The following is a 12,272-nucleotide window of genomic DNA, read 5'->3' as shown; positions in this document are numbered from 1 at the left end:
TTGCTCTGTGGGGACAATATAATGAAGCAACAAAAATAAGCCCGGATGTCTGTCAGACAGCACACGCCTCAGAGGCCTGAGTCTCTTCCCGATGGCCCTCCCCACCTACCCTAAGGACAGGGAGCCAGCCACTCCTAGACCCACCAGGAGCCTGCGGGAGCTCCACACGCTCCCTGCATCTCAGAACCTCCATCCACTTGACTGAATTTGGAAAAAAAAAGAAAAGAAAAGAAAAGAAAAAGCAGACAATAAATTCATTTCACAGAACCTAAACCCTCAGAATGAAGGAATTTCACATCAGAGCCACCATCATTCACGAACCCACATCGGCTGCCCATTGTGGTATCTGAGAGGTGAAAAAGGTAGGGGGGCCAGGAGGGTATGCACACCTCACCCCTCTATTCACCCAGACACTAATCAACACACATGTGAACTCAGGCAGACATGAATCCACATGCACACACCTGCACACTCCTATTCACACAGGCGCTAGTCTACACACACGTGAACTCATGCACGTGTGCACACTCATCTAGCCAGGCAGACGTGAATCCACATGCACACACGTGTGCACACTCCTATATTCATGCAGGTGCTAATCTACACACACGTGAACTCAGGCAGACATGAATCCACATGCACACACGTGCACACTCCTCTATCCACTCAGGCGCTAATCCATACGTGTACACATGTGTGCCTGCTCCTGGATTTACTCAGACACCCATCTGTACTCAGAGCCACACACAAATGAAGATCTGAGAATCCTGTCTCCCTGGCGGAAGCCGGGATGCCAGATACCTGAGGAATGGGCCCCACTTTTATGGGCACCCCGAGGGGTTCCATGCCAAGCTGACCCTGCTGTTTCATACCAATCCATTTTGGGGGGTTCATCTCCCCCAGAACGCAACTCAGAGATGCTAATGGCTCAGAGGGAAGCAGGACTTGCTTCGCACAGCCTTCCTCGCCACGGGACCGCCTCCCTCATTTCCTAATGAATATAAATAGGAAAATGGGTTTTGCCTTACAGAATGTTTTTCTCCACAGGAACGTAGCTCCCATTTCTAAGCACTGTCAAAACAGAAGTTACAGCCTCTCCGTCTCTCAGTCACCAGCGTCATCACCCCGTACGGGCTACCCTCCTGGCTCTCAGACGTCGGCAGTCCCCTGGGTGGCTCATTCCCTGGTGTGCCCCTAAAATCCCTTTCTCTGTTGGCACCAGAGGGATCCTTTAAAGCCAGCCTTGTCTCTCAGCTGCTGCAAACTCCCCAGAGACTCCCAAGGCAATCCAAGCACCATCCAACTCTTCCCAAGAGCTCCGACACGAGATAATCCTGGACCCTGGAGCGTCTCCCGCTCACCTCTCAGCCCCCACAGCCGGCCGCACTGACCTGACCCTTCACCCACACGAAGCGTGTCTCGGCTGCAGGGCCTTTGCACCTGCTATCCCTTCCCTGGCATCCTCCTTCCCTGCCTCATGACACAGCAGGGCACAGAGGGAGGCAGGGACCAAATCTGTGCCCCATCCAGGATCCGGGGCTGGAGGTCTGAGGGTCTCGCCGGGCACATCAGAAGGGCAGGGATTCTGCCAGTGACCACGGGGGCTTTGACTGTTCAGAACTGGTGTCAGCCATTTACACTCCCCACGGCCATCCATCCACCATCCTCCCCACCTGACAGAGGGGAGGCCAAGGCTCCGGCAGGGGAAGAGACCCACCTCAGGCCACCCCATGATCTGCAGCTGGGCCCTTCCATGGCTTCCCCAGGGCAGACAGACGCAGGGGTGGTCCCTCAGTGAGGAGGGCAGAGGCCTCAGGGCTCCCTTCCAGCAGGGAGACTGAGACTGGGGGGCCCTCTCCAGGAACCACAGCAAACCAGGGGGTTGGAGATTTCTAGGAAACACTGTTGCCCGGGGCCCTGGAGCCACTACCAGCACCCTCCAGGCAGACGCAGGCACTTGGCTATTGCCATCTCCCTTGGGATCTGGTCTAGGAAACAGCTGCCACCTTTCCAGACGTGTCCGGGAAGCGTCCCAGTGCCCCTCCCAGCCAGCCTTTCTTGGTCAGCACTCTAACCAGGGGCCGCCCAAGCAGAAGCCCTAGCACAGCCCAGAGTCCAGGCCCAGGAGATACATCCTGAGGGTCCTCAGCCCCCTGGGATTCCAGGGAGGCTGTGGAGGTCGGAGTGGTGGTGAGGGAGCCAAAGGCTGGCTGCCCCTTCACACAGCCCTGGCGGGGCATCTGTGCCACAGGCATTTCCAGGCCAGCGCTGCCTCACTGTGTGCTCTGCAAAGCCCTCTCCCTGCAATGCCTCCCGTGCCCTGGCCGAGGGTTCAGGGAGCCCCCCAATGGCCCCCTGTTTCCCCCAGAAGCCAGCCAGGATTCTCATCCATGTGGGGCAGGCACATGGCTGCCTGTGTTTGTATCTGTGTTTATTAAACTAGAGGGAGTTAATGACTAAGAGGTGCCCGAGTTTGATCCTGCTGAAAATAAGACTCGGATCTGTCGGTAAACACAGGGGAGCTTCCAGGCTGTCAATCAACTCCCGGGGTTTCCATCCCAGGTAGGATTCCGCCTGGACCCAATGGCCTCCAAATGTGGGGGCAGCAATGCTGGGGTGTGCACCCCTCACGGGGACAAACACCTGGTCATGTGTCCAGCACTCCTAAGGAGCTCTGGGTGGTAAATGCTCTGTGACGAGCCTTCTACAGAAGCCACCATTGGAGGGGTCAGACGGCAGAGAGGTATGCTTCTGTGGGGTGGGGTCCTAGAGGGGTAGTGGGCCACAGGGAGCCTGGGGGCGTTCAGGGGTGGAATGTGGCCTCCCAGACAAGCCAGTTCACCTCCACTCCGTGGGCTGCAGGGTCCCCGTCTGTAAGGCTGGGGGCCCTCTCCAAGCTGAGGCCGGACATGAGGTGTGGGGAGCACAGCGGGGGAAGGGGCTGAGCCCAGATACTGCTGCCTGCTCTGATGCCAGCTTGGGGCCACTGCACTGCCTGGGCCTCAGCGTCCCTATCTTTAAAATTCGGGGATTGAATCAGAGGCCGTAGCAAACAGTGGACCTGGTGACGGCTGGGCCGGGCTGGGCTGAGGGACATTTCCTGCCCGGCTGTGCCTCCTCTGTCCCCACTCCTCCCTCGGAAGCCCAGAAGCCTTTATGTGGGGGCACTGGACACAACAGACAGGGAGGCCCAGCCCTGTCCCTTCCACCAGTCTCTCCCACTGTGGCTGCCGGAGTCCGTCCCGGAACGGCGGAGGAGACATCAGGATGGACCTCATGGGCAGGTAGTCATCGTCCCTGTCAAGACCCCTCTCCCCACCCCGCTCACTGCTCCAGGGGGCTCACCCCTCCCCTCCCACCACCTTTCCTGCCTGGACGCCCACCTCTTCCTCTAGGGTTATCTAAACACTGCCCACCCTCCAGGAGCCAGCCAGACCCCTCCTCTGTGAGCAGACCAGCCCGGAAGAGGAGCTTGTGTCCGGCTCGCAGGGGAAGGGAGCCCGGAAGCTTCGAGACCCAAGGAATCTACTGCTGAGTAGAAGGGAGGAGACCAGGGCTGAAGACCTGAGATCCGGAGACTCCAGGGTCTCCTGCCATAGAACGGCTTGGGAGTCCCAGCCAAGTGGGTGGGGAAGGGCTGCAAGGACCAACCTCCAGGACTCAGTTTCCCCACTGGCTCCTGTGAACCCCGCCATGGCCCAGAGCAGGGAGCAGAGGAGTGATCCTCTCTTCCTCTCCTCTGAAGGTCCCTCAAGCCCTGCTGGACATCCCACTGCCTCAGCCTGGGTTCCAGCTTTCCTCCAAGGTCAAAACCCCAGCTGCCCCAGGACAGCCCCACAGGCGTGAGCCCAGCCACAGCTTGAGCTCCCTCACTGTGTGATCTCGGGTGATGCTGGACCCTTCTGGAAAATGGGGCTGGACTGGCTGATCTCCACGGGAAAAGAGGTGCATTTACTTGTGAGGCCATTGTCTTTCCATCTGGGAATGCCAGCTCCAAGGCAGCCGGGCTCATCAGGGCTTTGTCCCAGGGTCCAGGCACCACAAACAGTCGGCCTCGTTTGCCACCAGCTCCAATGGCCAGGTTTCCCCGGGTGGTCTCTCCACCTCCTGCTGCCCCTCCCCAGGAGGCTGGGAGAGGCAGGACAGAGCCCGTTTTCAACTCGCTGCCCTCGGGAAGGGGACATGGGGGTTAGGGGTGCTGGATTTGAGTGGCTGTAGCTGCCGCCACTCCAATTCCTGTTCCCCGTTGGTGCCACCAACTGGCTCAGGGTGCACCGGGGTGAGGGGAGTCAGGGACCCCCAACAACCAAGGCCTCTCCCACCCTGCTGGAATCCCCTGACTGAACCAACACAACAGGACACAGATGCCAGGCACAGAAGCCCTATACCACCCTCTCCACCCCCTTCCTGGGCAACCTCAGACAATGCCCCACCCCACCCTGGGCCTCAGTCTCCCCATCTGCACAGCGGGTGCTGGAATATATGACACCAACATCCACTGCACTGGCTCCGCCACCAGCCACCCCCACAAAGACCCACCCAAGGCCACTAGACACCCGAGCCTGTGCTGGAAGAAACCCAATCCACGACAAAACAGAAAGGAAGGGGGCGGGGGTGAGAGATGACAAATGTATCCAAGGTCCGAGGCAATGCCACCATCCGCTCCAGGTTCACGCCTGGAAATTTATGGCCTCGTCACCCGGCCCTGGAGATCTATCTCTTGCCTGTCACTCACTTGCATTTTTAATCCTGCCCCCCCAGCCCCTTGTGTATTTACGCACCACCCACCCGGGCATCTCCAGAGCCTGTCTGTTTCCTTCTTGTGGAGATATATGAACATCCCAAGTCCATGAACCTCTGCTCATAAATTTTCCCTGAGGCTATGGCGGCTGAGTCTGGCACGGAGACAGTCCCCTGCCAAAATGGGGACTGGGCTCGTTGAGGGGTAGGGATCCCCGGGTGGGGGTTATGACCCAGGGATCCTTAGAAGGAGGCTTTCCTGAGTGCTTAGAAAATTCTATCAAAATCTGGAGCTGATGCATGTGTGTGTGTTGGAAACAGACAGAGGCAGTCACCCACATGGGACCCATGCAGCCACTCCAATTTTACCCCACTGATCCAAGGCACTGTGGTCATATTTTGGTCCCATTAATTTTTCTCTCCTGGAAAGCAGGTGAAGCCTGCAAGGATACATTTAGGGTGAAAATATTCAAATGCCGAGGTCTAAGAGGGGCAGCTACTCCAGGCTTTGGTCCTGGGCTCTTGTTGGGGCCTCAGACACTTGTTTCTTGGTGGGGGCAGAGAAGCAGCAGTCTCTCCCTGGCCCAGGTATGGGGAGACTGCCTCCAAAGACACTTTGAAAAATCAGTGCTTTCCAGTGGCAGTGCCGGCACGGTGGGGAAGGAACGTCTCCCTCCCTCCCCTCCTCTGATCCTGAGTGCTGGTGCCACCACATCCCTGCACCCCCACCCGGAGCTCGCCTGGCCTCAGGAGTGTGGCTCTGGTTCAGGTGCCCACTGGCTTTTCTGGGAGTTGGGAGCTGGCTGCCCGGCCTGCTGTATCATCCTGAATTATATGAACACAGCAGGCCTGCTGCTGCGGCCACAGAGGAGGGGGCTGCCCAGCCGGCTGGAGGACCTGGGAGGGGCATGGCCCCCAACCTTTCTGCTTGGAGACCCCCAGGTCTTCTGCCCACCAGGGGTGGGAGCCAGAACTCCCTGACCATGGTATGCTCAGGAAAATGAGGGATTCAAGTGCTGGGGTCCTGGTTGGGTGCCAAACACCCTCAAATCCAGGTGAGGGAGGTGACCCCCTCCCACCCACAGTCCTCTGGAGTTTGTCCCCCTGCCTTTGGTGGAGTGGGGCACAAACCTGGGCTGGGGCCTATGAGCCAGTCTTCTCAATGCTTATTCAATTAAAAGGTGGCAGGGGCAGGGACCTAGCGGGCAGGAGGCCAAGGGCCAGCCAGGCAGAGAAGAGCCTGTTTGCTTTTTAAGCAACCTACGCCTGACTTGATGGGGTTTCACCCAGGGCTGGGTGCAGGCTGAAGACCTCTGGAGGCTGGGGGCCTCTCTAGGGGTCAGCCCCTGAGAGAAGCAATGTGGGGGAGATTTGCCATTTATATCTGCTCCTGGCTCTCTGTCCCTCCAGAGCTTTTGTTACCAGGCTCTCCTCACACCCTTAGCCCAACTGAAAAAGTGAGAGGCCGACAGCCAACCCAAGCCAGGGTCCAAAGAGGCCCCACTCTGGGTGTGCAGGAAGGGTGAGTGCTGGCACCCTGGGTAGGTGCGCACCTGGCTCTCGCGGCCTCGACCCTTTCTGCTAAGCTTTGTTTTTTCACAAGGCATTATCATCCTATCCCCATTTCACAGGTGTGGAAATTGAGGCTCTCAGATATCACCTGGCCCAAGGTCACTCAGCTGAGACCTGGAAAAGCCTGATTTTCATCTCAGAGGCTGTCGTTTTTAATGGGGGGGGGGGTGCGGTAACTGCAGGCAGTGCCCCTCGCCCCATCCTCAGCATCAAGCAGGTGACCTGTGGGTTTCAAAGGATGGAAATGGGGGCCCTTGTCTTTAGAGGCAGGTCGGGGCACGGAGGCTTGGCAGCCTCCCCCCACCCCACAGAGGGACGACGACGGAGATGGGTCCAAGGTGGTGCGAAGGGGGAGAGTACCCAGTAAGTTCAGTTCCGAGCGAAGCCCCCAACCCTCGTGCCAGGGGTTAGACTCAGGGGCCTGGACGGAGGAATGTGACCCCTCCCCTTGCTTGGCTGGACGGTCCCCGCGCCAAGCGAGGACGCTCGCAGTGTCGGGGGGAGGGCGGCCCAGCAAGGGGGGCAATGCGAGCCCGGGTAGGGGTCAGCGACTCGGCTAGGAGGCGAGGACAACCCCCAGGTTTCCGGGAAGGAAAGGGCAGGGAGCCGCGTCGGGGGTACAGGGCTGGGTGCAGACGGCGAAGGGGGACGGAGGCGAGAGAGGCGCTGGGGAAGGGACCGCTTGGAGGGACGCAGCAGCGTGCTGGCTGCGGCAGTGACTTCGACCCGGGCCCCCCGGCTCTGCCGGGCAGAGCCGCCATCCTCTCCGCCGCCACCAAGTTCCTCCAACTTTGCCCGCTGCGCTCAGATCATGCGCCGGGCCCGGGGCGCAGCAGGGGCCCGGGGCGCACACCGCGCGCTCGGGGACGCCTCGGGTTCGAAGTGGCGGGGGGTTCGGCGGGGTCCCAGGTCCCCCAGGTTCAGCGCCCGGCCGCGCTCGGACTCGGGCTCGGCGAGCTCCACGCTTACCTGCCCGCCCGGCCTCCGTTCCCGGGCTGCGCCCGCCGCTGCCGCCGTCCTTCAAGCTCTAACTTCGCTCCCGGGATTGAAATTCCTCCCCAGCTTCGCCCATCGATCTGCGCGCGGGGCCCCGCCCCTCGCCGAGCGGCCGGGGGGAATTCAAGCTCGCCCTGCCCCCGCCCGCCCCCCTTCCCTCCCTCCCTCCCTCCTTCCCTCCTTCCCTCCCTCGCTCCCTCTCTCCCTCGCCCGCCTGCGCGCTCCCTTCCACCCCCTCTTCCTCCCGCACGAGTCCGACTCGGTGCCTCTGGCCCTCCCCTTCTCTCCCGGCCGCCCAAGCCCCCTGCTCTCCCCGGCTCCCCGCGCCGCCCTGCTGCTTCCCTCTCCCGGCGACTAGCTGAGACTGGGAGAGGAGGAGAGGTCCTAGAAAGCGCAGGGGGTCGTCCTCGCGGTCGTGTCCCCGGCCCTCCCCGCCCACACCTAAACGGTTGGGAGGGGGAGTGGGGGCGACAGCTGTTGGCTGAACCAGCCACCCGCGACTCCCACCACCACAAGCAAAGCCAAGGCGTTCTCAGGTCCTCCCGTCGGTCCGCCCCTTATCCGAGAGGGCAGGACCCAGGGGGCGGAGAACGCGGGGCGCAGGCCTGGCCCCCTCTGCCCAGCCCTAGCCTCCCTTCCTTCACTCACCCCAACCTCTGGGAGGACTTCGGGGACCCTCGAGCACTCTTCGGCTCAGTCTCACCCTGACAACCTGCATGTGCGGAAGCCCCCGTCCGCAAGTTACAGGAGAGGAAACTGAGTCAAGAGAAGCCCAGAGTCTCGCCCCACACAGCGCGTAGGAGGCAGAGCCCTAGGAGCACCCTGGACCCCCGGCGGGAGCTCTCAGGACTCCACGCTTGGGTCGGGCAGGCCCGGCTGTGTAGTGCTGCCGGCGCCTCCGGGCCCTCTCCAGTCCCCGCGCAGCCCGCGCGCCCCCGCTGGGCCCCCTCCCCGCTTCCTGTCCTCCTCCCGCCTCTGGTTCCCGGCCTCAGTACCCCCGGCACGCTCTCCGCTCGCCGCCAGCAGCTGGGCAATTCAACGAGCATACAAAAGAGTTGACTCAATTCAAAGGCAGCAAATCAAGATAAATCCTATAGTGTGTGGGGACGCGAGAGGGAATGTGAATGAACGCCCACGGCGCCGTTCAGTCCTATACAGACCGGCCTCGCCCGGCTGCAGGGCCTAACACACCTGGCTCCTAGGGTTCTCCAGGAGCTAGAATCGCGGGAGTGGGCTCGGAGCTACCTTGACCCCCAGGCCTCCAGCACTGGCCCGAATTTAGGAATGTGGTGCTTGTGGCCTCTTTTGGCTGGCTGGGTGGGGCTCCCATGATGGGGTGCAGAGCCTTGAAGGGGAGTGCTAGGACAAAAGCCAGTGCGCCCCCACGACTCCATACAAGTACTGGGGGGCAGGGGGCCTGGACACCCATGACAGCCCCAGGGGCCAGGAGGAAGGGAAGGTGGTTTGGAACACCTAAGCTGTGGCCTTTCTCCTGCCCGGACCTGGACCACTGTCAGAGCCAGGCCGCAGGCCAAGAGCCGGTCCTTGTTTACCCAGATAGATACTGCAAGCCTGGGATGTGCCAGGCCTGGGCTGGTGGAAGAGGGGGGCAGTGAGAGGGGCACCCTCTCCTCCCTGTGCGTCTCTGAGGTCTCCCCAGCTGCAGCTCCATTAGGGAGAAGCTGGTCAGCCCCCAGAGCTTCCCTGGTCAGGCTTGGAAGCCCTGGGTGAGCTACCCTCCAGCTTGTGGCCTGGCCAGCCCTGTGCAGACCACGAGGGACGAGGGACGGAAGCCCCAGCCCACCCATTCCATAAACCTCAAGAGAGGTACAGGCTCCCTGTTTCCGGCAGGTTCCCCCAGGCCTGCGCTGACGAAGTGCATCGAAGCTCTGTGAGCAGCCTCCTTGGCGTGCGCAGGTGTCCCCCGTGTGCCCTGCGCTGTGCTGGGCGCCTGCCCGGAGGAGCCGCGCCAGGACCTCCAGCTACTTCCCAGGAGCAGGCATTATGAATTATTAGCCCATTTCCTCGGGGTGCAAACTGAGGCCGGAGGCCTCTTCAGAGCGCCCTTGAGCGGTACTGCCTGACCCCAGAAGTAAGTTCTGTGGCCACTCGGGGTCTGAGATCCGCGGAGGTCAACTGGAGGGGAGATCGCACAACCTGAGGAGCCGGAACCCCAGCAGAGCGCGAAACCTGGAGCTGGGGAGGGGAGGGCAGAGAACTGGAGTCGAGCCTGCACTGCGGGGATCGAGTACTCGCGGCTGCGCCCCTCACCCCGAGCGGAGGCTGCGCCGTCTGGCTGCGACCGAGTCCCCGGAGTCCCGGCCCGGCCGCCCCTCCCCCGTGGCCACGCCGATTGGCGGCCTGCGTGTAAGTCATTAATTCTGTTACGGGGACGCCGGCGCCGCCCCCAGGACATCTGTCAGGGTCCCAACGCCGCGCTCCACGCCCCCTGCCCTTCCCCCAAAACCAGAGCCGGGGAAAGGACGCGACGGCGAAGCTGGGAGGTTGCCGGCGCGCTGGCGCTGGAGGGCGGCGGAGTCCTGGAGTTAACCGGGAGGGGGGCGGGGCCGACGCCGGCCCCGGGGACAAAGATCCCCAAGCTGCCAGCGGGCTGGGCTCTGCAGACCCCGAGGCAGGAAGAAGCACCTCGTATTCCCCGTCCCCCAGATCCTCAAAAACACTCAGGCTCTGACCCGAGTACTGGGGTGGGGTGGGGGAGACCGAACCCTCCTGGGCCCTCGGGGAGCGCGAAGGCGACGCTGAAGGGGGGACGCCGGGACACTTCCTCTTCCCTGCACACGCAGCCCGAGCTGCACCCCCAAACGCTTCAGGAGCTTCGCGGCTCCCCCACCTCCGCGCCCTCCACAGCCTCCGAGGCTGCTCCCGGCGACCTCCCCCCGCCCCCAGATGGGCCGCAGGTGCGAGGAAAGGTGTTGCGCTCGCCGTGGGCTGGGAAGAAGGGCGCCGATGGCAGGAAATCCCCGCTGCTCCCTGGGCAGCCTAGCCCGCGGGACTCGCGCTCAGCCCACGGCGGAGGACTAGGTCAGGAATGGTGCTAGGATGGCACGCGTCCGGCCCAGGGCCCTGACCGTCCATGCCGTGCAGTTTAGGAAGAGAAAAAGTTCGAGGGTGGTGGGGTCGACACCCTGAGAGCTAAGAGGGGATAACGGGAGGAAAGCAGGAGGCGGGGAACGAAGAGCGGCGGAAGCGGGACCTGGAGAGCTGGGGGTCCGCTCTGGGTCCGGGGTCCCGCCCCGCTCGGCAGCCCAGCCCAGCCGCGCCGGCTTCCCGGACCAGGAGACGCCCGGGTCACCAACGCCTATTAATAGCCGCGAGCAGGTCCTTCCCGGGAGCTACGCAGTGGGGGGCAGAGCCCGGCCACCGGCTAGGATGGGGGCGGGGGTCCCGTAACACCCGATCCGGAGGCTCCAGCTGCGCGGGGCGGGGCGCTGCGCCCCCCACGCGGGCTACGCGAAGGCGAGGCACCCACAGCACGCTCCCTCCGTACCTCGGACTCAGAGACCAGGTTTCAGATGAAGAGGGGTTAGTCTGTGGGCCAACTTGGGGCGCCGCGGCTACCCCAGCGCACTCAGAGGCGCGCCCAACTCCCTCCCCCGCTTTCTGCCCAGTCGGCTGTTAGCTTAGCTCACGGCGCGCTCTGGAAAGTTTCGGGGTCCCCGCGGCGCCTCCTAGCCCTAGGGGTCCGGAGTCCCGGCCCTTCTAGCCTCGGCGTCGGAGAGGGAAGTTTGACCCGCCCGGGCTCGGCGGCCGCTAACTTCGGGTGCTCCCGCCTCCGAACCCGGGTGGGTGGATGGGGACGCCCCGGAGACGCGGGCCCCGAGCGCCGCATCCAGAGCCCCATGGGCGGTGGGAATCGGCCGGGGCTCGGACGCCGAGGTCAGGGCACCGGGGTTGGAGTGGCCCGGTCTGTGAGAGCCGCTAGGGACCCCACGCTGCCTCCGCTGCCCCCCAAGAGAGAATCTTCTTCCCTGCCTCCCCAGCGGCGGGGACCCTCCGGTCCCGCAGCTGCGGCAGAGGGGTCCCCCGGCCCCTGACAGCCCCCTCCCCCGCAGGCCCCTTCTTACCTGGGCCGGGGTGCGGGCCCCGGACTGGAGGCACGGTCACGGGCGAGCAGAGCGCGCGCACCCCGGTCCCCCGAGCGCGGCGGCGGCGGCGGCGGCGGCAGCGGCAGCTTCCCCTCCTTCCTCCTCCTCTTCCTCCTCGGGGCTCGCAGGCTCCAGACAGTCCTCCTCCCCCTCCCGCCCTGCCGGCCCCTCCCGGAGCCCGCCCGGCTGGACTCGGCCTGCGACCCTGAGTCGAGCGGAGCCGGAGGGAGCCAGGCTGCGGCGCTCACTGCGTCAAGCGCTGGGCGAGCGCGGGGCGGCGGCGGGGATCGCGCGCTGCTCGGAGACCGGGGCCGGCCGGGCAGGCGGGGGAGCGGCGGCGCCAGCGACGCCGAGGGGCCGGGCGGCTCCGGCACCGGCTCCGGCGCGGGCGCTGTGGTGGCGGCGGCCGTCGCGGCAGCGCCGAGGTTGTAGCAGCACATTCTTTCTGAGCGTGATGGAAGGTTTCATGTGGGAGAGTGCGCGGGGAGGGCTGCGGGAGGGGGAAGGGGCCGCGGCGGGGGCGGCCGGGGGAGCGGGGGCGGCCGGGGGGCGGGGTCGCTGCCCGCACGTCGGTGGGCATGGGGACGGCCGGGGGGCGGCTCCGGAGGGGACGTAGGAGAGCCGCGGGGGCGGCATGGGAAGCCGAGAGGCTGCCTCGCCCTTCCCCCCCGCCCCCGGCCGGCCCCTAACGCCCCCTGCCTCAGCCCCAGGCCACCCAGCGTCTCCCAGGCTTCGGGTTGGAAGGGAAGCCTCCGAGTGTCTGGGGGTCAGGACCCTGGTGGCGATGGGAGGTGGGCACCTGGATGCGGCGGACATGGCTTTGCGAACACGCGCCCAGCAACCGCGTGGAAGTTGACC

At 63.8% G+C, this 12,272-nt stretch overlaps 1 protein-coding gene across 2 annotated transcripts in view; it reads right to left on the bottom strand.

Annotated features, from left to right (window-relative positions):
* The window catches only part of ELFN1 (extracellular leucine rich repeat and fibronectin type III domain containing 1), an 82,005-nt gene extending 70,359 nt beyond the window's left edge, over positions 1-11,646 (bottom strand). The window contains exon 1 of one of the 2 annotated variants that reach the window (XM_074406813.1): positions 11,394-11,646. The gene's annotated coding sequence lies outside the window, so the exon portion shown is untranslated. Of the gene's footprint in view, positions 1-7,281; positions 7,414-11,393 lie in introns of those variants that run through there. The other variant, XM_039468839.2, reaches the window with a different exon arrangement.
* Between the last annotated feature and the right edge of the window lie 626 nt (positions 11,647-12,272).

The sequence above is a fragment of the Saimiri boliviensis genome, chromosome 1 (assembly GCF_048565385.1).
Source record: "Saimiri boliviensis isolate mSaiBol1 chromosome 1, mSaiBol1.pri, whole genome shotgun sequence".
Lineage (NCBI taxonomy): Eukaryota > Metazoa > Chordata > Mammalia > Primates > Cebidae > Saimiri > Saimiri boliviensis.
This window is presented reverse-complemented; position numbering and strand designations above follow the sequence as displayed.